The following is a 25,629-nucleotide window of genomic DNA, read 5'->3' as shown; positions in this document are numbered from 1 at the left end:
AATACATCTTTTTAAAATAGCCTTATTGAGATTTAACTCACATGCCATACAATTCATCTATTTAAAGTGTACAATTCAATGGTGAGATATTGACAGGGTTGTGCCACCATCACCACAATCTAATTTTAGAACATTTCACCTCCAAAGAAGCCCCATATTCATAAGCAATTTTTTTTCTTGGTGGGGGGAGTATCTAGGTTTGTTTGTTTGTTTATTTAATGGAGGTACTTGGGATTGAACCCAGGACCTCACGCATGCTAGGCATGCACTTTACCACTGAGATACCCACCCCCATCATTAGCAATTTTAAGTATCTCTTAATCCTATTCTGTGACAAATCATTGGCCCAGAATTGACTCTGAAAAGAAATGTATAGTATTTATGGTGGATGTTGGGAAGAATAATATTAGGATGACTATTTTCTATATCATTAACACTCTACTCTCACCTGCCCTGGGCATGCATCATAGGTCTCTTATTACTCTCCCAGAGAAAGAATATTAGTGGGACAGTTAAGTCCATATTATAACACTTTCTTAAACAACTCTTAGTGTAACACATACTGTGGTGCCAGCAAGGTTAATCGAGGGTAATATGTCAGAGGAAGAGTGAGAAATAATAAACACATGAATGAATAAATGAGTAAACTACAGTCAATCATACCTCAATAAAATTATTTAAAAATAGCGTAAGAATTAGAATTTTAGGTTCATTCCTTTTTAAAAAAAAAAAAAAAAACCTGAGATTTGAATATGTTCACTGCACTGAAAATGTTTCTTTCAGTTTTTCATTCCTGTCTCCTGACTTAATGTGGAAGTACCCTCATAAATATTTAGAGATAGATGCACACAAACTTTTAAAATGTTAACTTATAAATAAATGTATCCAAACTTATAAAAGCATGCATACTTCATGGAAGACTGTGTTAAGGCTATTTTCAATAATTCAGCTACTTCAAGGCAGCCATCTGACAGAACTCAGGTAAAAAATTTTTATTTTAAAATGGAAAATATGTTCATAGATTTCACTGTTGGTTTCATCCATGAAATTAAGTGGTACCCAAAGCAATTCATACAGTGAGTCTTATGAAAAAATGTAATACACTCTTCCCTACATTTTAGTATCAATATTTATTTTCTCTTTTGGAATCTGTGTTCTAGGGGTGACTGGGTTATGTCTACTGCTAGCAAAGGCTTACATTTTCTGTCTATTAGTGAGAAACAATAGGCAGAGACAGTGGCAATGCTAATGGGAGCTGAGTCAGTATTTTATTAATCAATTGGATTAATTAACATTTATGAATATATAATAATTTTTGAAAACCATTTACAAGCTAAACTAGTAAGAAAGAATGAATAGGTTTTATTCAATGGAAACAAACTACCAAACCTATCCTGAGACTATTCCTTGGACTGTCTTCGAAGCACCTGACATTTGGCTGAAAGAAAGAGAAAAACAGTTGACTCCACTGAAACTTAAGTAAGGGTGAGGAGATAGAAAGACGACTACTGAGAGCAGAGTTTCTGCAGACTGATTAATGTCCTAAATTCTGTGGTAAATACAGATGATACAGTCATAGATTTAGAGGTGTCTATTCTATTGTATGAAAAAGATTAGTGTCCTATTCCCAGACTCTGCAACATCTAAGACTTTCTTTTCATTCAGACCTATTCCAGATAAGGGAAGTCTTAATGTTTTGAGTTTTGGGAAGATCCCAGTAATCTAAATTAGTCTAGCATATTCATGGTGTATAAAATTTGAAACCCAGCAAGTAAAGCCTCTAAAATCCCTGGCTTAGAGTAGGTTCTTCACTGGGAAGCACATCTTTTCCATCTGTTGCCTCTTTATGCACAAAGTTTGAGACTCATAAATAAAATGAGTTTTCCTCGAAGTTGTCTGAACTTATTTTCCTAGAATCAGGAATGAGATAATAGAGGTTTTCTCATTTGCTCTGTTGTTTTTTTCTGGACATGGAAGGCCGACAGAGCCTTTCGTAATTTGGGGGTTCAGATCAGTTCAAACAGATTTGTCAAAAGGCTCCTCTTTTCTACTGTATGTACAAGGTACTCTGCCAGGCATTCCTAATGCTTGCAGTCATAGGCAGAAACTCTTGGCCAAGATTCAAGATCTCCACAGCAACCTTCTGAATTGAGTTGAAATTTTTTGTTAAATTTCAGCAGACATGCAAAATATTTATTCAGGAGGTTTCTCTCGTGTAGTTTTATTTTCTCATAGTTGTAATATTGTATGTTCTTGTTTTGGAATAACATGCCTTCAGTTCATGAGCTGAAGTTTTCTTCTGCACATACAATATTCATTCTTCTCTCTTAATGATCACAAGGCTTTGGTTGTCTTCAGAATTTCTTGATTTGTATTTCTAGTTGCCATAATTGGGTTATTTTTCATTGTTACACTGGAATCAGAGGAAAATCCACATGCTGAGTGAGCCAAAGTATTCCAAACTGGGATACTTTATTTTACTTTTTAAAACTGAAGACTCCCCTCCTCTTTGGTTTTTGGTGCTCAATTGTTGTTCTGGGTTTTTTTTTTTTTTAATTTTTTAAAAAATTTATTTTTTATACAATTTTGAAAGGTTACTTTCCATTTATAATTTTGATTGTTGATTATTATGACTGAGTTGTAAGGTCAGCCTGTAAGGTATGGCTACAGAGCTAAATTCTATGCTTAAACATTCTGCAAAGTGCTTTGGGGATAGTAATTGAATCTACCCCATCATTGATGCATGTAAATCTCTAAGAAGAAGAGAACTCAGTGAATAATAAATACTAATACATATTAATCATTATTATTATAGAACCTCTTTCACTCTGTGGTTGATTATGGCCCTTGTAGGCATTTTCCTTGTCATAGAATGTAGACACCATCAAATGTAGGCATCTTGCTTTTTTAACTAATGTATCTCAGACATTTTGCAAAATGCCTGAAAGGAAGTAGGTGGTCAATAATTTGTTAAATTAAAGAGTACTAGACTGGTTTCAACCAGGTTGCTGGTCTACCACCTAGCTTTTGACATCAACTTGACCCCACTAGGTTTGCAAATATGCTGGTGTGATCAAACATGCTCCAGGAAGATGCTGTAAACTCTCTTCTGTGTTCTGAGGAGCCATGATGACAGAAGGTGCCCATCTCCTTGACTAAAAATCATGGTCAGGAGAGTTCCTGGACCCTTGCTTTTTGTGCAAAAAGCATGAAAACTCTACAGCTGATAGGATTTTTAGTGAAGCTTTCCATGTTGGCTTCTGTAGGCTACATTTTGTGCTCTTTGCTTCTGGGAACTTTGCATTATAGATACTGTCTTGGAAGGGAAGTTATAAACAAAAGGGAACACATTTTAATTCATTTTTAAAATTTATCATTTTTATAACAGATGGTAAAAACATAGAGATAACGACAAAATATTACAAAACTTAATATACCTGGAATCTATTCCAAGGCAATGGTGAGAGCCTTTATCTTTCTAATTATGGCAAATGAACAGAAATTAAAGTCATTTCAGGGCAGATTTGTTTTGCAATTTTAAGGTGAAACACTTTTCTGGTTCATATACTGTATCCTTTCTTGTAGCCCCTCGGGAATTAGCTTGCTGAATATTGAGAGACTATCACAGCTAATTTGGCTTGGCTCATAAAAGTACAAATCTCCTATTTCCTTTGTGGTGCTTCACAGTAGAACATACTTCAGTTAGATGATGTTTTTTCAATTCTAGTTTTTTCAAAAGTTTCCAAATTCTTGTCACTCTTGAGATTTATGCTGCCTTTTAAGTCTAAGGATTTTTGGATTTGTTTAGTGTTCTAAATAAATCCTGGATTTATTTCATTTGACTTCTTATAATCCCCTATGATTGTTTCTACTGTTGTATATTTACCAATTATTGTCCCTGTTTTAAAGTGAAGTTTTCATTTGTGACTCAGTAGGGTAAGTAACATTATTAATTTGCTTCATTTATATTGTGTTGTGCACCTTGGCATATACTGTCCACTCCTTAAGTAATTTAATTCATGTTACTCACTAATTTTAATGTTCTTTGATCAGAATCATTAGGATTGGTAGTTTTCCCATTATAATCCATATTATTTCCTATCTTTTATTATCTCATGTTTCTATTGTTCTATTTTCTTATTGACTATGCCCCCATATTAGTAGTGATCACATTGTATTATCTTAATATACGTCTCACAGAGATTGTAAATTTCTTAAAATTATGAATCATGCCTTTTCAACTTTGTATCTCTAGCATATAGCTTATAGCAGGCACTTGGTATGTTTTTGTTGAATAAATAAACTAAAACACAGCAAGGTGCTATTTGTTATATAAGCCATAGGATCAACAGAGAAGTGTAGAGAAGAATAGCTACTACAAAAATATATGAACAGTGTGATATTTTTAAATATGAGGAGTATACACGTATGAAACTCATACCTCAGTGGGCCCTTGAAAACAAACTGGTCAGTCCTGCTTTCAAGAAGGACAAACATAAATCTGATTTGAAATAGTGCTATTGTGAACCCTGAGGTTTCGTATATTAAACTACCTTATTGATGAGACTAACTTAAACTGAGGTCCTTATAAAATTATATTATATATACTCTCTTAATTTTGGTTTGAGGTTAAGGCTTAGTTGTGGTTAAGAATATTGTATCTGTTGTATATTAACTCTGATTATGGTGAGGTCCTTGTATAGTTCCATTCAATGAAGCTATTCTGTATTCTTTCTTAATAAGCGTCCCGATCATTAAGAAATACTATTTTTCAAAGAAAGGCTTATCAGGAAAATAAGCCCTGGATTATGAGGATCTGGACTTGTTCTTGTTGTGACAAGAATTACTTTTTCTGTGTAATGATCTAGGGCACCTAAAATACCTCTTAAATGCATTTACAAAGTTATCTATAGTTTTTCAGGCCCTAAAGACTAAACAAGGGCCAGTTATTACAAATAAAAGTGAGTCAGCAGTTCCCACTTTCACCTGGGGAAGGAACAGGTGAACTTGAAAATAAATCAAGAAAATTACAGAAATTATTCAAACTGAATAATAGAAATTACCCAAACTGAAATAGAAAGTGGGAAAAAAAGAATATTAAAAAAATAACATCCAAAAGTTGTGAGACAATAGTAAATGGTGTAATGTGTATATGTTGGGGTCTGAGAAGAAGATAAAGAGAAAATGAGGCAAAAGAAGTATTTGAAGAAATGAAGGTTGAGAATGGTCCCAAAACAATGGAAGATACCAAACCACAAATCCAAGAAACCCAGAGAACTTCAAGAAGGGTAAATACTAAAAACAAAAACAACAACATCATCAACAAAATCCCAGATAAACAGATAATTTGAAACATCATTGTAATCAAAGATAAAGAGGTAATGGTGAAGATATTAAAATAAAAAGATGTTTTACAACTTCAAATAATTAAAAAAAATTGTAGTAGGTTTCTTGTTAGAAACCATAAAAGCCAGAAGACAATAAAGTGACACCTTTAAAGAACTGAAAGAAAAAAATCCGTCAACTCAGAATTTGATGCACAGTGAAAATATCTTTTAAATACTTTTGCATATAAAAGTTTCCAACAAAAAAAAAAAAAAAAAAAAGAGAATTCATTGCCAGTAGAGCTACCCTATAAGAAATATTAAAGAAAGTTCTTCATGCAGGAGTAGGATATGTGGTGGAAACTTAGATTTAGCAAAAAAAAATGAAGAGCACTAATGATATTAAAAATAGAGACAAACAGGATACATTCTAAACTTATTTTTAATCACTCTAAAATATATTGACAATTTAAAGCAAATATAATGAAAATGTTTTGTTGGGTTTATAATTTATGCAAAAATAAAATGTAAGACAACAGAAGTGTAAATTAAAGGAGGGAGAAACTGGAAATACATGTTGTTCTTATACAATGTGTGAAGCAACAATATTATTTTAGACAGACTATGATAAATTAAAGATGTATGGTGTCAAGTTGAGGGCAACCATTAAAAATTAAGAAGGTGGTGTAACAAATAAGCCAACTGTAGAGAAAAATTTAATAATAAAAAATCCTCAATTAATCTAAATAATTACAAAAAAGGGAAAAAGGACATCTGGGAAATAGAAAATAACTAGAAAGGTGGTAGATTTAAATTCATCATATCAATAATTACCTTGAAAATTATCTAAATATGCTAATTAAAAGGCAGAGATTGTCAGGTGATGATAATACAAGAATTAATTATATACTGTCTATAAGAAACTACTTTAATATAAATACATGGATCTGTTAAAAGCAAAATGATGGAAAAAGATAAACCATACTAACATAAATGAAAAGGAAGTGGAGTGACCACATTAAAATCAGAGAAAGTGGACTTCACCCAAGAAATATTATCCAGGATTAGGAGGAATAGTACTTATTGATAAAGATATCAATTCATAAAGAAGACACAACAATTTTAAATATGCATTTGAAGCACAGCAGGACTTCAGAATACACAAAACTGACAGAAATAGAAAAATCCATAATTACAGTTGGAGATGTCAACACCACTTCTCTCTTATTAATAAATAAAACAAGTAGAGAGAGAATAACTAAGAATGCAGATGATGTAAGCAATGCTAGCAACCAATATGACCTAACTGATATTTGACATTCATCAAAGTAGAACATATTCTGGGCCATAAAACAAATTTCAACAAATTTTAAAGAATTGAAATCTTGCAAAGAATGTTCTCTGACCACTCAAAAATTAAACTAGAAATCAATAATAGAAAGATGCCTGGAAAATTAAAAAATATGTGATTAAACAACATACTTCTACATAACCCATGAATCAAAGAGGAAGTCACAGGAGAAATTAGAAAATGCCTGGAATAGAATGAATGAAAATATATTAAAAATTAAGAATGCACCTAAATGCATAAACTAATGAAAGAAAGTGAATGAAAGGAAATTTATAACATTAACTTTTTATATTAAAAACAAACTTTGCATCAATATTCAAAATTTTCATCTTCAGAAACTGGAAAAATAGCAAATTCAACCTAAAGCATGCAAATGAAACCTAGTCAGATGAAAAAAGAAAAAGAAAAACAGGGAATGTGAGTAATAGGTAAGTTGATCTGAAGTCCAAAGAGATAACAATAAAAATCCCAACTAAGTTGTTAATTTTTTTGGAGGGAGAGGGAGAGAAGAAAGCCTGGAAAATTGACACTAAAATCTATATGGAAATTTATATGGAAAGGGCCTAGAATAGGCAAGACACCCTTAAAGAACAACAATCTAGAAGGACAGTCTCTGCTGGATATCAGGACATTACAAAAGCTGTATTAACTGAGTCAGTGTGAAATTGGTGCAAGAACTGAGAAATAGGCCAATAGAATAGAATTGTCAGACTAATGGCAATATGAGTATATGATGCAGTACCTTGATTTATGAAAGAGCTGCACTGTAACAACAGGGAAAAGACAGATATCCATAGTGCTAGGAAAAATTACACATTCATGCAAAAAAAAAAGAGAATACACTGGACTCCCACTTCATACCATACACCTAACTAATTTTAGATCTACATGTGAAAGGCAAAGCAATAAATCTTTTAGAAGCTAACGTCTGAGATTTCTTCTCTGGATAAGGAAGCAGCACTGAAAATCATTTCCTTGAGTTCTGTTAAGGGAGATACCACTTTGGTCTAGGTAGTTTAAAAAAGCTTTTAGAAGAAGATCCAAATTGAACTGTGCCTTGAAGAATGAGTAGGATTTGAACAGGTACAGGGGAGGACATTCTAGGCACAAATGAAAAAACAGTTCTTGGAGAACAATGATTAGCCTGGTTTAGCTGGAAAGGAATGTCTTCTGTATTGAGAGGATGGGGAAGTTGCTACGGACCAAACAGTGGACTTCAAATACTAGATACAGGATGTTAGTATTTATCCCCTGAAGCAATGGAAGTGAAAATATGATGTGATAGAGGTGATAATGTGTTGGCAGTACCCAATACAGATTGGAGTGAGGAAGTAAGAAGGATGCAAGTGGTATATCTAGCCCTGAAGTGGTAAGTTCAGAAGCCTTCCTTAGAAAGATAGAGATGAATGTGCCCAATATTGTGAAGAGATCATTAAATGTGGAGGTGAGTGAGGTGAGTCAAAGGTAACGAAGATTGTTAACTTGGAGTAACTGGAGGAATGATGTGAAGGATGGTGGGAGATCTTTAGTAGCAAGAGGAACACAAGGGAGAAGTTTTGGAGAAAACAGTAACTTGGAGCAACTTAGTCCAAGTAGAAATGTTCAAGCAGCCATTAGACATGGAGAGTTGGAGCTCCTCAGGAGAGGAGATGTTTGTGTCTATGAATGAATCTAGTGATGCTTGAGGCTGAAGTTTTAGATGAGATTTTAGGATAAGAACTTAAAGAGAAGACTAGCGGGCTGAGGACTGAGTCTCTGGGAAGACCCACATTTAGGAGGTGGAAGGAAAAAAGGAGGCAGCAGGAGAATCTGGGACAAGGTGATTAGAAACATGTGAAGAGCCAGAAGAGGCTGGCTTTCAAGAAGAAGTGTTGTTAACAGATTGAGTTGCTATAAATTGGTTAAGAATGAAGGTAAGGCAGTTGCCTTTCGAGTTTGTGGTCAGGAGATCATGGATACCACCAGGAACACAGTCTCAGTGGAGTCGGGGAGGAAGTCAAATCCTTAGGGCCCCAGCACAGTGTATGTTCATTTCTGAACACTTTGAAGGCAGGAGAAAATGGATTATAGAGAGAGGAAACAAAATATCATTGATCAGGTGATTAATATAAATTTACTTCAAAGATGGAAGGGACTCAGAAATTACTTAGTTCAGAGATAGTTATTTGACAACTGCCTGGGAACAAAAAAATTGAGTTAGGTGTGACTATTTAAAAATGAAAAGTTTTTTTTCATAAAAATCTCTGATTTCTAGCTTCTCTTGAAAAAATTTGAAATTTCACAACATTAGGCCTGTATTCCTACGTATCATTAATTAGCTGGAGTTGCGTAGCCACTTTCCCTTTGCAAGGGCAGGCAGTCTTCACTTAGCCATTGTCCCCATTCTGTATGGGTCTCGCCATTAGATGACCTGCTATATCCTCGTAGGTGTTTCAGTTGGCAATCCATAATTAAGCCCAACTTCCTCATTCTATAGAAGAGAAGGAAGTCCAGCATGGAGGCATGACTTGTCCTAAAGTCACATATCTGGTCAGTGGGAGAGTCTGTTTTAGAGCCTGTATCTCTTGATTCTTATTTCAGTAAGACTCCTACTCTGTTAAATCATTAAGTTTTTCTCTGGTTAGGTAGTCTCTTGAAGACTGGCCCATGGCAATTTCCACCCCCTTCCTAGCTTTTACTATTGCCAGATGGTACCTACATGATACGTTTGGCTCTGCCCCAACCAGGTTCTCAGTGCTTTTCATGTGGTCCAGATGGTGACCAAAGCTATTCCTCCTTGGATAAGAAGGAAACTCCATTGGTCACCAAGTCCGAGCTCACTCTTTCAGAACTTTGGCATAATATGAAGCACATAAATTCCCCATAAGGTTTCTTTTATGGAGATTTCTGAGGCCTCAGTGGAATGATGTTAAACAATGACTATCACGCGTTGCTTCCCAAAGTAGAAAATTAAACTCAGCTTGCTGAAATGAATACCAGATCACACTTGTCAAGTTTCTCCACCCCAGATCTATAGTTGGTCTTTTAAGAGAATTCAGATACTTTGTTTGGATTTATATTTTTTCTGCCTTAAGAAGACACTGTAAGATAATGGTCTTTCTTACCTTCCTTCCTGATAGGAAAATTCATTAACCATTCAAAAGAGGCCAAATGCTATTTAAAAAAATACTGCACTGTTAATAAGAGCATAAACAGACTTTAACCCACTCAGAAAGGACCTTCTGAAAGCCTGGGATACAGCTGCGTTAATTTTTTTCTTTGTCCACACCTCCAGCCTTTGCCCCTCCACCACCCAATATGAATAGACCTGGCTTAAAAATAGAGCAGCTTAATGATGTTTGGCTCATGGATTTAAGGTAGACAGTGTTAATCCTTAATGTTAAAGATACAGTGGCCCTGTGGAAATTTGGAAATTCTACTGTTTCAATGAAATATGACTTCTGAGATAAGAATCATATTTTAAAGTGTTCCTGACCAGCCAATTCTTTCCTGAACTCATCCCTTTCATGTAATGCCTTGCCAAATGCAGCCTGTATTAACCAGCACACAGTAGTGGTGTAACTGTTTTCCATCTTCTTCCTCTAGAGCTTCTGACTTAGGAGACTGCAGTACATCTATCACTGATAACAGTTTTACAGCTTTTATTCCCACTGCACAACTTAATGACCATATATCCAGCCAGTGGTAGCAGCTTCTTTGCTGCCTGATGCCCTGCCACATCTTTAAAATTTTGTGATGGTGCCCCCACTGCCAGGACCACTTTCTCAGTCAGCTTGGGCTAAGGTATGTTGCAGTAGTAAACAAGTTCTCAAATCTCAGAGCTTAGTGGCTACACAGATAAAAGTTTGTTTCTTTCTCAAATCACTGTCCAGTGCAGCTGCAGTTGCTTTCTTTCATCTTGTGATGTTGTCATCTGCAGTGCATCATCTCCATGGTTGCCTTTATACATGCTTTGCTTCCTTCTACATGCCATTGGCCAAAACCCAGTCACTTGAACCTAACCCAACTATAGGGAACACTGGGAGTTTAACTCTTCCTTTTTTTTCTGATAAAAAGAAAATAGAATTGGTGAATATCTACCCAATCTTGCCATAACATGGACCTAAATGTATCATCGCTCTAAACTATGAATAGCTCTTTTGTTTTTTTAAACAAGTTTCTCTGGTCTCCTGACGTAGACTTTGGAGCTCTGTAGTTGAACAGTATGATTTGACCAAGGACGGTAGATCACTTAAGGAAAAATTTATGTTCATAGGGATCAGCCTCAAACATTATCTGTTTGTGCTAAGCATCATTAAACAGGAAGACAAAACTATTTAAGTGTGTATATTAACTTGTTGGAAATCTGAGTGTTTGGTACAACAAGAATCAGTGTGTATGAATGTGTCTGAATATATCAGTGTGATTACTAACAAGTTATAATCTTTATCTTAGCCACATGTCTAATTTTCCAGTAGATTTCTACACAAAATGAAGAAGTTTTTTGAGTCACTCATGAGTAAATAATTTGGCTACAGTATTAGCTATATTCAAATGATGGCCTACTAAAGTCAATTGCCATATTGTTCTGTTCACCTGGGAGCTCAATTATTATTGTGGATATTTTATTAGAATTAAGAATTTACATTTGGTGGGTTAATGGTCTGGATTAGTGACACAGGGAAGTGGTGCAATATAATTATAGAATAATGGTCAATGAGGCAGGTAAGAAAATGCATGATCTTGGCTTTGGGGATTGAGATCAAGATGGTGGAGCTGGAAGATCCTGGGTTTACTGTCTTCCATGGGCACACCAGAATTTCAGCTATAGGTGACTTTGACAACAGGGGTTTGAACTGCATGGGTCTACTTATATTGTGGATATTTTTCAATAGTAAATACTATGGTTCTACACAGTCCATAGTGGGTTGAATCTGTGGGTGCAGAGGAACTGAATATGGAGGACTGACTGTAAGTTATACGCGGATTAACCCCTGCTTATTCAAAGGTCAACTGTACTTACAGAGCAACTATCTCTGAGAATCACCTGAAGACTAGCAGAAAAGATTTTCCACAAATAAAGATATAAAGAAAGAGCCACAGTGAGATAGGTAGGAGGGGAGGAGATTCAGTCTGCTCAGTACCCACATCCCCAGTGTGGTGACCCCCAAACAGGAGAGACACCACAATTGCAGAGGTCCCCTTTGAGGAGTGAAAGCTTGCAGCCTCTCAGGTTCCTGAGCCCAGGGGTCCTGTACTGGGAAGACTAGGCCCCAAAACATTTGGCTTTGAAAACTAGTGGGCCTTATATTTAAGAGAGCCAGAGAGCTGTAGGAAACCTAGACTATCCTTTCTTTTTAAAGGCACAAACAAAAATCTCACATGTCCTGAGTCCCAGTGCAGAGTCAGCAGTTTGAAAGGTGTCTGAGTCAGACCTAGTTGCTGATCTTGGAGAGCCTCCCAGAGAGGCAGGAGGCAGTTGGGACTCCTCCTGGGACTGCAATGCTGGCAACAGACATTTTTGTGATCTTGTTCTACTGTGCCAACACTGGTGCTGACAGCTGCCAATTTGGAATCCCCCCTCTAGCCCATTAGTACCAGGGTCCTGCCTCACCCACCAGCGTGCCTACGGCAACCACTCGAGGCAGGGCCTCACACGCAACTGGGCTGTCTAGCCCACCAGTGTGCCTGCAGTATTTGGCCCGAGCACAACAGAGAGGTGCATGCCACCTACACAGGGGAAACCACTGGAGCATCTAGCTCTGGTGGCTGGAGGGGAGTGTACTGCTGGACCCCATTGGACATCTTTTACATAAGGCCACTTCTCCAAGATTGAGAGATGTAATGAATAATATAATAACTGAAAAGAAAAATAGACTGGAGGTAATCAGTGATACCGAAGAATGAATCCGTGATCGGGAAGAAAGAATAGTCAAAATCATTCAAGATGAACAGGAAGAAAGAAAAAGAATTTTTAAAAATGAGGGTAGATCGAAAGGCCCCTGAAACAACACCAAGTGTACTAACATTCCCATTATAGGAGCCCCTGAAGGAGAAGGGAGAGAAAAGGGCAGAGAAATTATTTGAAAAAAATAACAGCTGAAAAATTCTCCAACATGGGGAATGAAACAGACATTCCAGGTCCAGAAAGCACAGAGTCCCAGAGAAGATGAACTCAAAGAAGTTCACACGAGAACACATCATAATCAAAATGTCAGACTAAAGATAAAGAGGGAATCTTAAGCACAGCAAGAGAAGAGCAACCCGTTATGCACAAGAGGACTCCCATAAGACCATCAGCTGATTCTTCAGCAGAAACTTTGCAGGCCAGGAAGGAGTGGCATGCTATATGCAGAGTGCTGAAAAGAAAAAAACTGCAACCAAGAATACTCAGCTTGGAAAGGTTATCATTCAGGACTGAAGGAGAGAGAAAGAAATTTACAGATTAGCAAAAGCTAAAGGAATTCAGCACCACCAGCTTTACAAGAAATAATGAAGGGACTTTTCTATGTGGAAAAGAAAAGGCCACAAGTAGAGATAAGAATATTATGAAAGGAGAAATTCTCAGTGATAAGGGCAAAGATATAGTAAAAGTAGTGGACTGACCACCTAAAAAGTTAATAGGAAGATTAAGCAAAAGTAGTAAAATCACCTATATCTACAGTAAGTAGTTAAGGGATAAACAAAATAAAAAGACGTAAAATATGATATCAGAAACGTAAAACATTGTGGGTAGAATGAAAAGGTAGGCGTTTTGAATGCATTTAAACTTGAGAGATCATCAACTTAAAATAGACACCTATCTACATAGGTTGTTATATATAAATCTCATGGTAACCAAAACCAAAAACTTACAATAGATCTGCAAATGATGAAGAGAAGCAGAATCCAAACAAAACTCTAAAAATAGTCATCAGATCACAAGGGAAGATTGCAAGAGAGCAAGAAAGGAACAGAGAAGTACAAAGGCAACCAGAAAACAGTTAACAAAATGGCAATAAGTACATACGTATCAGTAATAACTTTAGAATAAATGGACTAAATACTCCAGTCAGAAGACAGGGTGGCTGAATGGATAAAAGAACAAGACCCATATAGGTATGGAATTGCTAGATCATATGGTAGTTCTACATTTAATTTTTTGAAGAACCGCCATGCTGTTGTCCATAATGGCATCAACTTACTTTCCCACCAGCAGAGCGTGAGGGTTTCTAGCCTCACCAGCACCTGTTCTTATTTGTCCTTTGGATGAAAGTCATTCTGACAGAAGTGAGGAGATAACTCATTATGGTTTTGATTTGCATTTCCTTGATAATTAGTAATGTTGAGCATCTTTTCACATTTCTGTTGGTCATCTGTATGAGTATTAGCCCCTTATTGAATGTATCTTTTGCAAATACTTCCTCCCATTTAGTAGATTGAGTTTCCATTTTGCCGATGATGGTTTCCTGCACTGTACAAAACAGCACAGCGTTTTCTTGATTAGTCTGGCTAAAGGTCTACCAATTTTGTTTATCTTTCCAAAAAACCAGCTCTGAGTTTCATTGTTCTTTTCTAATGTTTTTGGATTTTGCGTTTTTTTTTCTAGTTACTTTAGATGTAAGATTAGATTGTTATTTGAGATGTTTCCTGACAAACATCCCCCTATCAATGATTAAACATTTTATGAGTGAAAATTTGCCTAGGAGGGTAGAGCCTCAGTGATCCCCACCACCTTCCTTTCTCTGCTCTCGCTTTTTGCCTCTTTTCTTTTCATGCAGGGCCTCCATGCTGCCCCTCTCCTGGGGGCAGCTTTCACATTAATTCGATGTGAATGGTTTCCCCTGTCATTGTGCAACTAAGCCATCCTGCCTCCATCCAAGAGTATTCGTCTTAGTAGAACAATACTCTGCAGAATTATATTACATTCTTTAAAATTTTTTTAATTAAATTTTTTTATTGTACATTCAGTTACAATGTGTCGATTTCTCATGTACAGCACAATGTCCCAGTCATACATAAACATACATATACTCATTTTCATATTCTTTTTCATTAAAGGTTATTACAAGATATCGAATATAGTTCCCTGTGCTATACAGAAGAAACTTGTTCTTTTTTTAAATTTATTTTTGTATGTAGTGGCTAACATTTGCAAATCTCAAACTCCCAAGTTTATCCCTTCCCAACCCCTTTCCCCAGTAACTGTAGGATTGTTTACTGTATCTGTGAGTCTGTTTCTGTTTTGTGGATGAGTTCATAGTGTCCTTTAAATCTTATTACTGTAAAGTTTAAATTAATCAGAAATTTCTACTACAGGGATTTTGGAGACAGATTAATATAGACACTAAAATACAGATATTAATCTCATTTTGTGATTACTTTTTGCTTCTAAAATGACAATAAATCCACCTGATTCCATTTTTTTTTCTTAGCAAGAGAATAAAATCTGAGGCTTTGGCAGTATTATGCTTCTTGACTTATGGGTCCCATTACTACGACTTCTTTATACATCTCATAGGCAAATTTACTGAAAGTTTATCAATAGAGTTGGTGTTTAAAACAAAAGAACTGGCCCAAAATGGAATCACTTATGCTAAGTTCCGCATCACAAAACTGAGACTTAATTTAATTACAGCTTCAGCTCTCCCAGAAATGGAATCTTAAATCAGCCAATCAGGAATATCCTGATCAACACTGGTTAGGTAATCTGCCTGAGAGACCCCTGCCATCCCCTAAAGGAAAGTAACTTTGCAATAACCAAGCTGCTTTTTTGCCTACTGTTAGGTCCTTGTCCCTTCTCCCTTCTGCCTATAAAATTTTCCATTTTGTAGAGCCCCTTGGAGCTTCTTTTTATCTGATAGATTGGATGCTGCCTGATTCAAATTGCTATTTGATCAAATAAACTCTTAAATTTTTAAATACACCTCAGTTTATCCTTTAACATTGGGTACCCTACCTCTTCAGAATCCCTTTCCCCACATGGCTCTATGTCTAGAATCCTATGAGTGATTGCAACACAAAGAATAACAACAGTAATTATTAATTTAAAAGCTACAAGCAGCGCCTGTGGACAAAGCTGTTATTGAGATGACTGTGAAAATGACTCATATGCTCTCCAACTTCTATGCTTGCTTTATATCAGTGGCAGTTTCAGATGGTTCGTGTTACTGCCTTTCCAACCATGTTGACATTTTTGTTTAGAAGCTTACCAAGACGGTATGATGCCTGCTCTTTTCAGCTAAGTTCATAGTATCTATACTGCTAGAGCAAGCACTTCAGAAAGCGGTGGGAGATGTGTCCCAGCCTGCAACACAGCTTGCATCTGTGTTGCCTTTTCCTGGCATGTCAGCTGGTGTAAAGGTTGAGAGCTACTGAATCATCCAGTCCTGGAGATTTTATTGGTGTGCTGATTCTTGCTGTCTCCACCACACTGTTAAAGTCAGTTTCTTTTTAATTCCTTTTTTTTTTTTTTTTTTTGGTGATTAGACTAGGAGAACTCAGAGAACATTTGTCCACTTTAAGTACATTCATTGCTTTCCCTGTATCACAGATGATAATGAAAAAAATTATAAAAGAAAGAGATTATAAATATCTACTATCTTTCTTTCAAGTTTATTTTAGGTTTAACTCAATGGTTTCTTAGGTCTAGAGCAATAGCTTTGTATATAGTTTGTGAATTCATAGCACAGCTCAAATTTGCATCCTCAAGTACTTGTATTGGTGAATATTTGAAACATTAATGCAATAAACAAAAATTACTTGAGTACCTAATATGTAGGTCCTTTTCTTTTAACAAGACTCACTATTTGCATGGACAGTTCCTACTGATGCATCTGTTTTGGCTTTTCCTGGCATATAAAGTGATGAAAAGTTGAGAACTACTGATATAAAAAGTATTGATGGAAATTGAGAGGTCAAACAGTACAGGGCTTGAACCCAGTGATTGTCTGATGAAGATGATTTATTTTCTTTTATTTTTTATTATTACTTGAAATGATTTGGGCAATGCCGTGTAAGAGCTGGGAGCTGCATGGAATTAAATGACCCTATTTCCTGTTTGTTCCCATCCATGCCCCCTTTCCTCCCTCCTTGCCCCAGTTTTGAGAGAGAAGAAAGTAAGAGCCCAATAAGGAGGGAGGCAGCAGACAATGTAGAAATAGAAAACTAGGCAAGGAGGCAAAGAGGCAGGTGGCAGAGGGCAGAGGATGGAGGACAACAGAATGCAGGAGAAAGGAGTAAAGTAAGACAGCAGATACGGGAATTTAACTGCTTATAATAACAACTCCCTTCCATGGAGAGGAAGTGAGCTAATATTTAATACATATCTATTTCTCTGTGCTACCAACTTTTCAAACTTATTTTAAAATCATAGTTACCTTTTGAAGTCGGTATTGTTGTCCCCATTGAATTTGGGAAAACCGAGGCTCAGAGAGGATGTGAGGTCTGTCCTTGGCCCTACGCGGGCACAATCAACATTTGCAAGGAGGACTTTTTACTTGAAAGCCTGTGCTTTCCACTACATTCATGCCAACCCCTTAGAGAATTAAAAGATGAAATTAAGGCTGTAACTGAATGTTTTGTTTATGAAATGTTTTCATAGCAGTCAAAATTATTTAAACAGTGGAGGAAGCATAATTAGCAATGTAGAAGTATTACCTTCTGATAAATAATAATGATGATAGCCTCCAGTTTCATTACATAAAGGCTACTGATACCACAAGGACCTCAGAATCTTATTTATACATCCCAGGGACCACTTGAAACATCCACACTCTTTAAGGCAGTATCTCCCTGGAAGATGCTGTGCTGGGTTCTTGGACCATTGATCTATGTAGTCCAGGATGATGGGGCATAATGTAGGGTCTCTGAACTCCTCACTTCCACTTTCCTCTCCTTGCCCTGCTAGTTACTTCTGGACAGACGCTGACTTATCTGCTTACTGCAGAGTAGGGATACTATCCCTTTCTCTAAGTGCCGTGATGTGGGAAACATTGGGAAACACTGCTTTTAAATATTAACACCACCAGACCTAACTTTCTCCAGTGAGATAAACATGAAATTCTGTAGGCTGTTGGTATATCTCAGATCTGGCAGAGACCCCAGGATGGGCTGAGAGTATGAAGGCAGGTTCCCAAGTAGCCCCGCTAGCTGCAAATTCAGGAAATATTGCACTTCATTTAAGCATGGCTGATGATGTGTAGCCCTGAGAAGGGTGCATGTGGAAATAATAGAAGCCCTGTGCTTCTCCCTCAATAAAACATTTTTGGGACTTCTTTCCTAACATTGAGGTGGGAGGAAACATAAGCAAAACGCATGTGGCTGGATGGAGCCTAATAACGCTATTATCTACCCTATTTTCTCTGAGTCCCTTCTTAAAGGCAATGCTCTTAAAATGTAATTTTTTCCCCTAAAACTCATGCTACCTCAAGATTGTCTCCAATGTCACCATATAACGATCCTCTGATGGACCATAAAACTTACCACCCATGTAGTGTTTTCCCCTAGAGATGTTCTGTGATCACTTGCTCTCAGGTGGCCAGGTTAAACCATTCAGTTTGGTGGGAAGCCATTGGGTCCATCAGCCCATGTCCACGGCCTTCGGAAGTTGTAACTCTCTAGGCACATATGGCTGCAGAGCTGCTCAGTGCTCTCCCCGTCATCTCACGACTGTCAGTCTCATGCACTGAGACCTGTAAAGGGGCCTCATTCCAGTGAAAGGACACCACCCTCCTTTCATGCACGTCCTCCTTCAAGACATGATTTGTCCCTTCTCCTTTCATGACCCATTGCTTCTCTGGTAAGAGATTATTGGGCAGGGTTGTTAGAATCTTCTGGCACAACATACCTGGTGAAATTGGGGCTTGGGGAAAAGCCGAGAAATGAGTAAGTTCAGGGTCTCACATTTACATATTCTCATGTGATGGCCAGCAGTGGTTCAGATCTGATTGATAACACTTTTGAGAGCAAAATTTCCTGTGTTTTTGTGTTCAGGGGCAATTGTTACCTGCTTAAGAAATTGTTGTGTATTTCAGGTTCTAGATTATGAACGTATTGTACCATAGTATTCCAAACCAAACCCAACCAAATCAACCAATATTCACAGATTGTTGTTATTACAGCCACGTTTGTTGGGAGAATCAACTGGTAGATGGAGTTTCAGAATCGCCAGTCACAAAAACCAAGAGGATGGCTTAATCGTGAGAAGACAGATCTATCAGCTGCCCTTACCCAGTATCTTTAGGACTGAATATTTACCTTTTAATTCTAAAGTGACAAATTCAAGGGCCTTCTGGACTGAAACAACACAGTTCACTGCTCTATATTTTTCTTTGATTAAATCTAGTAGGTTGACATCCCTACTTAAAAAAATGTGCAATTTTAGCATTAAATAAGCAATTAATTCTATTAAGGCTGGATTCTATCAAGCTATTGCTTCAGGTGCAATTGTCTAAAAAAGGGGTCTCTCCAAGGAGTGCAGAACAGCACAGCCTGGAGACACTCCTACCAGCCTGAAAGCGACAAGATCTTCCCTTGTATGGGGGTATATTCTGAACAACGTCTTACAGCACAGAGAATTAAGTGCTTACTTCCTTACAGAGGACTATTTTTAACTGTGATTTGTTTTTTGGCCTTTGTATCCTGTGTGTATATTTCTGATGTGGAGTGCTTTGGCTGTGTGTTTAAATTATTTGGTGCTTAAAGGAATGTCATAGAGAATGTGAGAGCATTTCTGGAATTCTTTGCCTGGCTCTGGCTATTTGCAAGAACGTATTCCTGCTTCCAGCTTGACTGTTCTGGTGGCTGACAGGTACTGACTTTCCCGAAGTTAATCGTCAGTATAACGAAGAGATGGGCAATTCGCCACTCTCTTTATTGTTAGAAAAAACCTGGGTATGTTGGCCTCAATTGATAATAAGAGATAATGTCTGCTCAGCATTACTTTCCAGTACACACAATTGGTCTAATCCTCATGACAAGTTTTGGATCTAAGTGCTAATATGATCATTTCACAGATGAGGAATCTGAGGCTTGGGGAATTACACAGTTGTCCTGGGTGACACAGCTAACAAGTGTTGAAGGATTCAGTGCTCCAGCCTCTCTGAGCTTGAGCTGGCAAATTTTCAAGCTTTATAAACATTTGGTATCATAGGGGATGCCACGTATAAACTTATCTTTTATTAATTCTTCTGAGAAGCTAGTGATTCTCCTTTCAGTGGCTTGTTTTCTTTTGTTCCTTTGCTGTCTGTGTGCCAGCACAGCGTATCTGACTGTGTTCTTGAGAATGACTTAGCTGCTCTCCTTACAGAAGTTCACCTGCGACTTTCCTCCCGGGGTGGCCCTCTCCCTCCTCTCCAGGCATCTTCCTCCATTCTTCCAGTTTCATTTCAGCTGCTGTTACTGAAGACAAGTTTGTGTCCCTGACATACCGTGAGGCCAAACTGAAACGTTGGAGTTTGGAGCAGAGACAGGTTTATTGCAGGGCCAAGCAAGGAGGACGGGGTGGCTCATGCCCAAGAAAACTCCTAACTCCCTGAAGGGTTTCAGCAAAGCATATTTAAAGGCCAGGTGAGGGAGGGGGGTTACAGAGTATGTGATCAGCTGGTGCACAATTCTCTGACTGGGTGATGTTGAGGTAACAGGGCAGTCAACACTATCAAACCCTGGGCACCAGAAAGTCTGGGGGCCACGGACTCTCGATTATCAAGTAGTTGTGGTTTTTGCATCTGTAAAAATAAGGAAATATACATGAGATACTATTATCTGAGTACTTCAGAGAGGAGGTACAGCCGAGGATATGGGATTGGGGGTGGTCCACCCGAGAAGGCCCCATAGGGTCCTATTTGGTCACACTGTTACCTTTTATGATGATCCTTTTCCTGAATTTCCAACATGTAATCAGTCTCTCTCCCTTCTGCACTCTGCTCTTAACTCCTTCAGAGTAGTTATCAAGTTATTGCATAATTGTTACTGTTACCGAGCTCAAACTTCTTCTGCTCGCTGTACCACAGGCCAATAAATTGGGAGATGAGGTGTTGGGGCAAGGAAAAATGACTTTATTTGGAAAGCCAACAGACCAAGAAGTTGGGGGAACTAATGACTGGAGAACCATCTTACCCAAGTCAGAATTCAGGCTCCTTTTATACTAAAAAGGGGAGGGGATGTGGTTGGTTGTTGCAAACTTCTTGGTGTGGAAATCCTTTGTTCTCACAGCTGTCCACATGGGTCAGGTCATGATATTCCTGTAAACCTCCAACACAATAAATGTCACTCTCTGTTCTGCAACTTTTTATCTCTATATGGATGGAAAAGTGTTATACCCTTAAAGGTCGGAGCCTGGAGAATGGGCTCTCCTGTATATTTCAGGCTCTAGGCAACATTCTTTTGTAAAAGGTGCAGAACCAGCATGACTCAGCACAGGAAATAGAGCACAGGGTTAGAGCTCAAGGAACAGATGTAATACAGAGTCAGATTTGTTCTTTCCTATTACGTTAGTGTTCACGTTTTCTTCCTCAATAGGCTCAAATCTACCTGAGGCAAAGATACTATATATTTATCTTATATCCTCAGCATGTAGCACTGTTGTGAGTACACTCAGAGACAGGGAAATGGTAGGGGGCCAGGAAGATGGGAGAAATGAGGGGAGTTACTGTCATTTAACGAGATCTGAATAATAATACCTCATTTTTATTATCCAGCAAAGTACTTGAGTTAATAGTCTGTATTCCTAAGACAGAAGAGCTAGTGTATAATTAATAGGATGCAAGTTTGGACGGGCCTGAAGCTTCCACAATTTGAGGACATCTTCCTTAGAATCTATTTACAGAATTAAAAACACAAGCATCTTTAAAAAGTAAATATTTATGACAAATAAAAAATCATGAGAAGCTGTAAGTGAACAAAATCTGGGAAATATGATATTACCATAAATCCAGAAAAAATAGCATAATGTTTTTATTAATATGCTGCCCTGCACACTTCCACATTACTGTTTCCCCCTATATTTTTTGACTACAATTTTTTTAATCACCTCTGCCTAAGAGAGTAATTTTGTAATATTTTTCATAGAGAAAATGCAATTCAGTCTTTTCTCTGGATGATTGAAATTTATTTTTTATTATGAACAATGCCAAAAAAATATGTTCAGCTTTATAACTTGTTCCTGGTAATGTCATGTCAATTGTTAAGATTGCTGTCAAATTTGGGAAGACCTCTATCAAGTTTCATTCATATCTGAACTATATAGTATGGAAGAATTTGAGTGAGCAAAGTAGGGGGTTAAAATATACACCTTTTAAAATTGAAAAAATACAATTGGACAAATTGATTCATATTATCTGACTTTGAGTAGGAATCCTCTTCGCTGAAACTCTTCCCTAGGTTGCCTTGAAAATGTCGCATGCAGTCTGGAGGGTCAGAAGAATGAGGAAGGTGACGCGGCCACTGTATTTCCCAACAGGGAGGTCTTGGTGGAATTACAAGCAGCCATTTCATCGTAGAACTGGAGAGTGAGAGTCTGGATTTCAAGGTAAAAAAGGAACGAGGTGTTGAGGGATAACGTGGAGACAATGGTATAGAATACACATTTGAGATGTTTAGAAAGTAAGAAAGTAAGATGGTAAGAGAAGGACCAGAAGGATTAACTAACAAACAGGAGGAAAAAGGCTGTTGGCATTTTTAAGAGAGAGTTGCTTGAAGTCAGATTTGGAAATTTGTCTCGCCAGCTCTATGTTGTTTCTGACGCATCACGCCAAGGCATGGTTTGTGGGAGAGTGTTAACCTGGTATCAGTCACCAACGTGAAGAAATGCCTCCTCTAATCACTCATTGCGTGTATGTCAATCATAAATTTAGATAAGTTAATGTTTTAAGTCATTCAGCTTGTACCATCTTTTAGGGGAATATTAATGATAACTTCTATTAATGTAACACTTCCTTTTTTGAGGTATTTTCACATCCATTATCTGATTGGAGGACCATACTTGTTAAATTATTTACAACTTATAAAGGAGAGGTGAGATCTTAAAGATCTTATCTTAAAGATGGCCAGGTGAAAATTCAGAAATTTTCAGTTATCAGAAAATTCAGTTATCAATTCTGGGAACTGAAAGAAGGAAGTGGCATTGAAGGTGCCTTTCCCCACTTGACAGGGTGGAGCTACAGGATCAAAGGGGATATTTATGGGGGAATTTTAAAATCGTTTCTGCTGCACTGTGCGATGTATTTCCTCTCCCTCCTCTGTGTCCCCTTCAAAATGTTCAGAAAAGCAAGATTTATTATTCTGATATTTTAATTTATTTTCTCTTGCAGTTTTATTGAGATCTAATTGAGATTTAGCACTGCATAAGTTTAATGTGTACAGCATGACTTGACTTACAGACAACATGAAATGATGACCATTTAGGTTTAGTGAACATCCATTGTCTCATATAGGTACAAAAATTAAAGAAAAGAAAAAAAATCAATTTTCCTTGTGATGAAAATTCTTAGGATTTACTCTTTTAAGAACTTTCATACATAACATACAGCAGTGTTAAGTATGTTAATTATGTTGAACATTATATCCCTAGTACTTACTTATCTTATAAATTTGTACCTTTTGACCACCTTCATCAGCGTACAGAGATGGTTCCAATGTTTTTATAACAAAGGCTTCTTTAGGGGAATAATGATCACACTTTAGTGTGAATGAAAATCATTTGGGTAGTGAGTTCAAATGCAGATTTCATTCAGTAGAAGCCTCTTGGGGATGGGGAACTGGTTGCTGTGCTGAGCTCTGTATCCAGGTGGGCATGGGATGGGGGTTGGAACAGGAAGATAAAGACAGAGCTAGTGTCTGAACTTTAGGACATCTATTCTACTAGGAACCTGAGTTAGAAAAATTAAATGCCCTTTGGTCACTTATAGAAGTAGCTAATAGACGGTGGCCCTGGGACATGAACCTTAGTCTTCAGGACTTTGGTCCTACCCTGTCTCTATCACTGTACCCTGAAAGATGGTGTACCCATGTGGCTAAGAGTGTGGAGGTTTAGAGCTGGGTTTCCTGGTTCTGAAGCTTAGCTCTTCCACTGATTAGCTGTATTATCTTGGGCAAAATCGTTCATCTCTGCATGCCTCAGTTTCCCCGTTGGAAGATGGGTATAATTTGTCATAGGAGTAAATGAGTTGCTATTGGGAAAGGCTGTAGTAAGCGCCAGGCAATTAAGAAACCCCTCCCTCATGGCCTCATGCATTGTCCTGTGGCCTCCTTCCAGCTGCAGCCTTAACCATGGTGTACACACGCCCGCTGTCCCCCTCAGTGCTGACTTTGTGGGCTCCAGGAGAGGGTAGAGCTGCCCCATTACATGCACGCAGTAGCTCCCTTCAACGCAAAGCCAGCCACGTGAGGAAGAGGTATTCTGCCTCATTCTGTTGCACTGCCCCTGCTTACATCCATGGAGATGCCCAGGTTATAATGTTTTTAAATCTTCTCGTGGGAAACAATTGAAATTATTACTCAAGCACAAGAGATAGTTGGGTTTTATTTATTTGTTTGTTTTTTGTCCTTTGGGCCTTCTAATATTCCAGTTTAACTGGCCAAGAAATTTGTAGCAGATTTTGGAAATCTGTAATGATTCTCTTTCCTCTCTCTCTTTTTTCCCCCCAGTATTTTCAGAGGAAAAATTATTCTTAGTGGCCAAACATGGCCAGTCTTTTTTTTTTTTTTTTTCCTGTCCTATTTGTTAAGGCAAAATAGATACGCATTTAAAAACCAGAACGTTTCTCTCTAGTAGTGTCTCTCAGTTGCCTTGTTCTTTTTGGATGGTGTTTTCCTTTGATAGTCTGGGACGTCACATTAGACATGGGCGTTGCCAGCAGCTGTTAGCCAGAGGTGGAGCAAGAAGTCCTCCCCGCAGCTAGGTGTGTCTCCTGTCTTTTCCTCATGTCACAGAAGTAGCACTGATGAGAGTGTTTTCATAGACTTCTTCTGTGGGAAGCCATGACCACCCAGGCAAGCCATGGCTCACTCAGCTATAAAGGGCAGTGGGGCAAACTCGCTGATCCCCCTGCTGGAAGTGCAAATTAGTGCACTGGTTCTATAGATAAATATGGCAATATTTATGTATACATATTACAAATACCCGCAGAATATTCTAAATACAAAGTATATATTAAGAACCCTTAAAATGTGCAGTATCTGATTCAGAAGTTCCATTTCTAGGAATTTTTTATGTCAAAGGAAATACTTAGACAAATGTGCCAAGGTATGTAAACCAAGGATGTTTATAAAAACATTGTAACAGTAAGAAAATTGTAAACAACTCAACTCTTCAAGAACAGTGGATTGACTAGTAACTTATGGTGCATTAACATATGGACTGTCAGGCAACTATTTAAAACCATGGTTTGCAAAATAATTATTCTATGTATTATATATGGAAGTGTATGTTGCTATGGGAAGAAGGACTACAGTATGATACATTAAAATTGTGTATATTTACTTCTGTATGAATTTTGATTTGCTTAGAAAAAGAAAATATAAACAAGAAGGTATGGCCAAAAATCATCTCAGATTGTGGGATTATGATTTTAATTTTATTTTAATTAATTCATTTTGTAAATTTTTCACGCTAGTAATATGTTACTTGCATAAGAAAAAATGATTATGTGGAACGGCTTGTGTCTGACACAGAGAGTTACAAACTGTTCTACCACATATCCCTATTTAGAAATGTTTATACATCTGAACATGTGTTAATAACATTTCATTATGTCAAGTGGAGAAGAGAGAAAGATGGCTTCTTTCAAAGCCAAAATCCCCTCACAGAACTGAAATCCCTTTAGGTCTGTTGTTTTGTTGACTTTGATAGAAATACAGCTCCATAAACTTAGACCTGTGTTGAGTTAGCTTGTGGATGCTGTGTTATCATACTCTCCAATCTCTGCTACAAAATCCAGAGGGGTTGACTATCTTCGATGCATTTAGAATACACATACAGAAGCCAAAAGAAATAAA

At 37.5% G+C, this 25,629-nt stretch overlaps 1 protein-coding gene across 1 annotated transcript in view; it reads left to right on the top strand.

The window, feature by feature from the left end:
• Nucleotides 1–25,629, top strand: part of TTC29 (tetratricopeptide repeat domain 29) — a 724,023-nt gene that overhangs the window by 294,019 nt on the left and 404,375 nt on the right. The window contains exon 6 of the mRNA XM_032464537.1: nt 22,015–22,162. The gene's annotated coding sequence lies outside the window, so the exon portion shown is untranslated. The remainder of the gene's footprint in view (nt 1–22,014; nt 22,163–25,629) is intronic.

Source organism: Camelus ferus, chromosome 2 (assembly GCF_009834535.1).
Source record: "Camelus ferus isolate YT-003-E chromosome 2, BCGSAC_Cfer_1.0, whole genome shotgun sequence".
In the NCBI taxonomy this organism is placed as follows: domain Eukaryota; kingdom Metazoa; phylum Chordata; class Mammalia; order Artiodactyla; family Camelidae; genus Camelus; species Camelus ferus.
The sequence above is the reverse complement of the archived record's forward strand: the minus strand, read 5'-3'. Positions and strand labels throughout refer to the sequence as shown.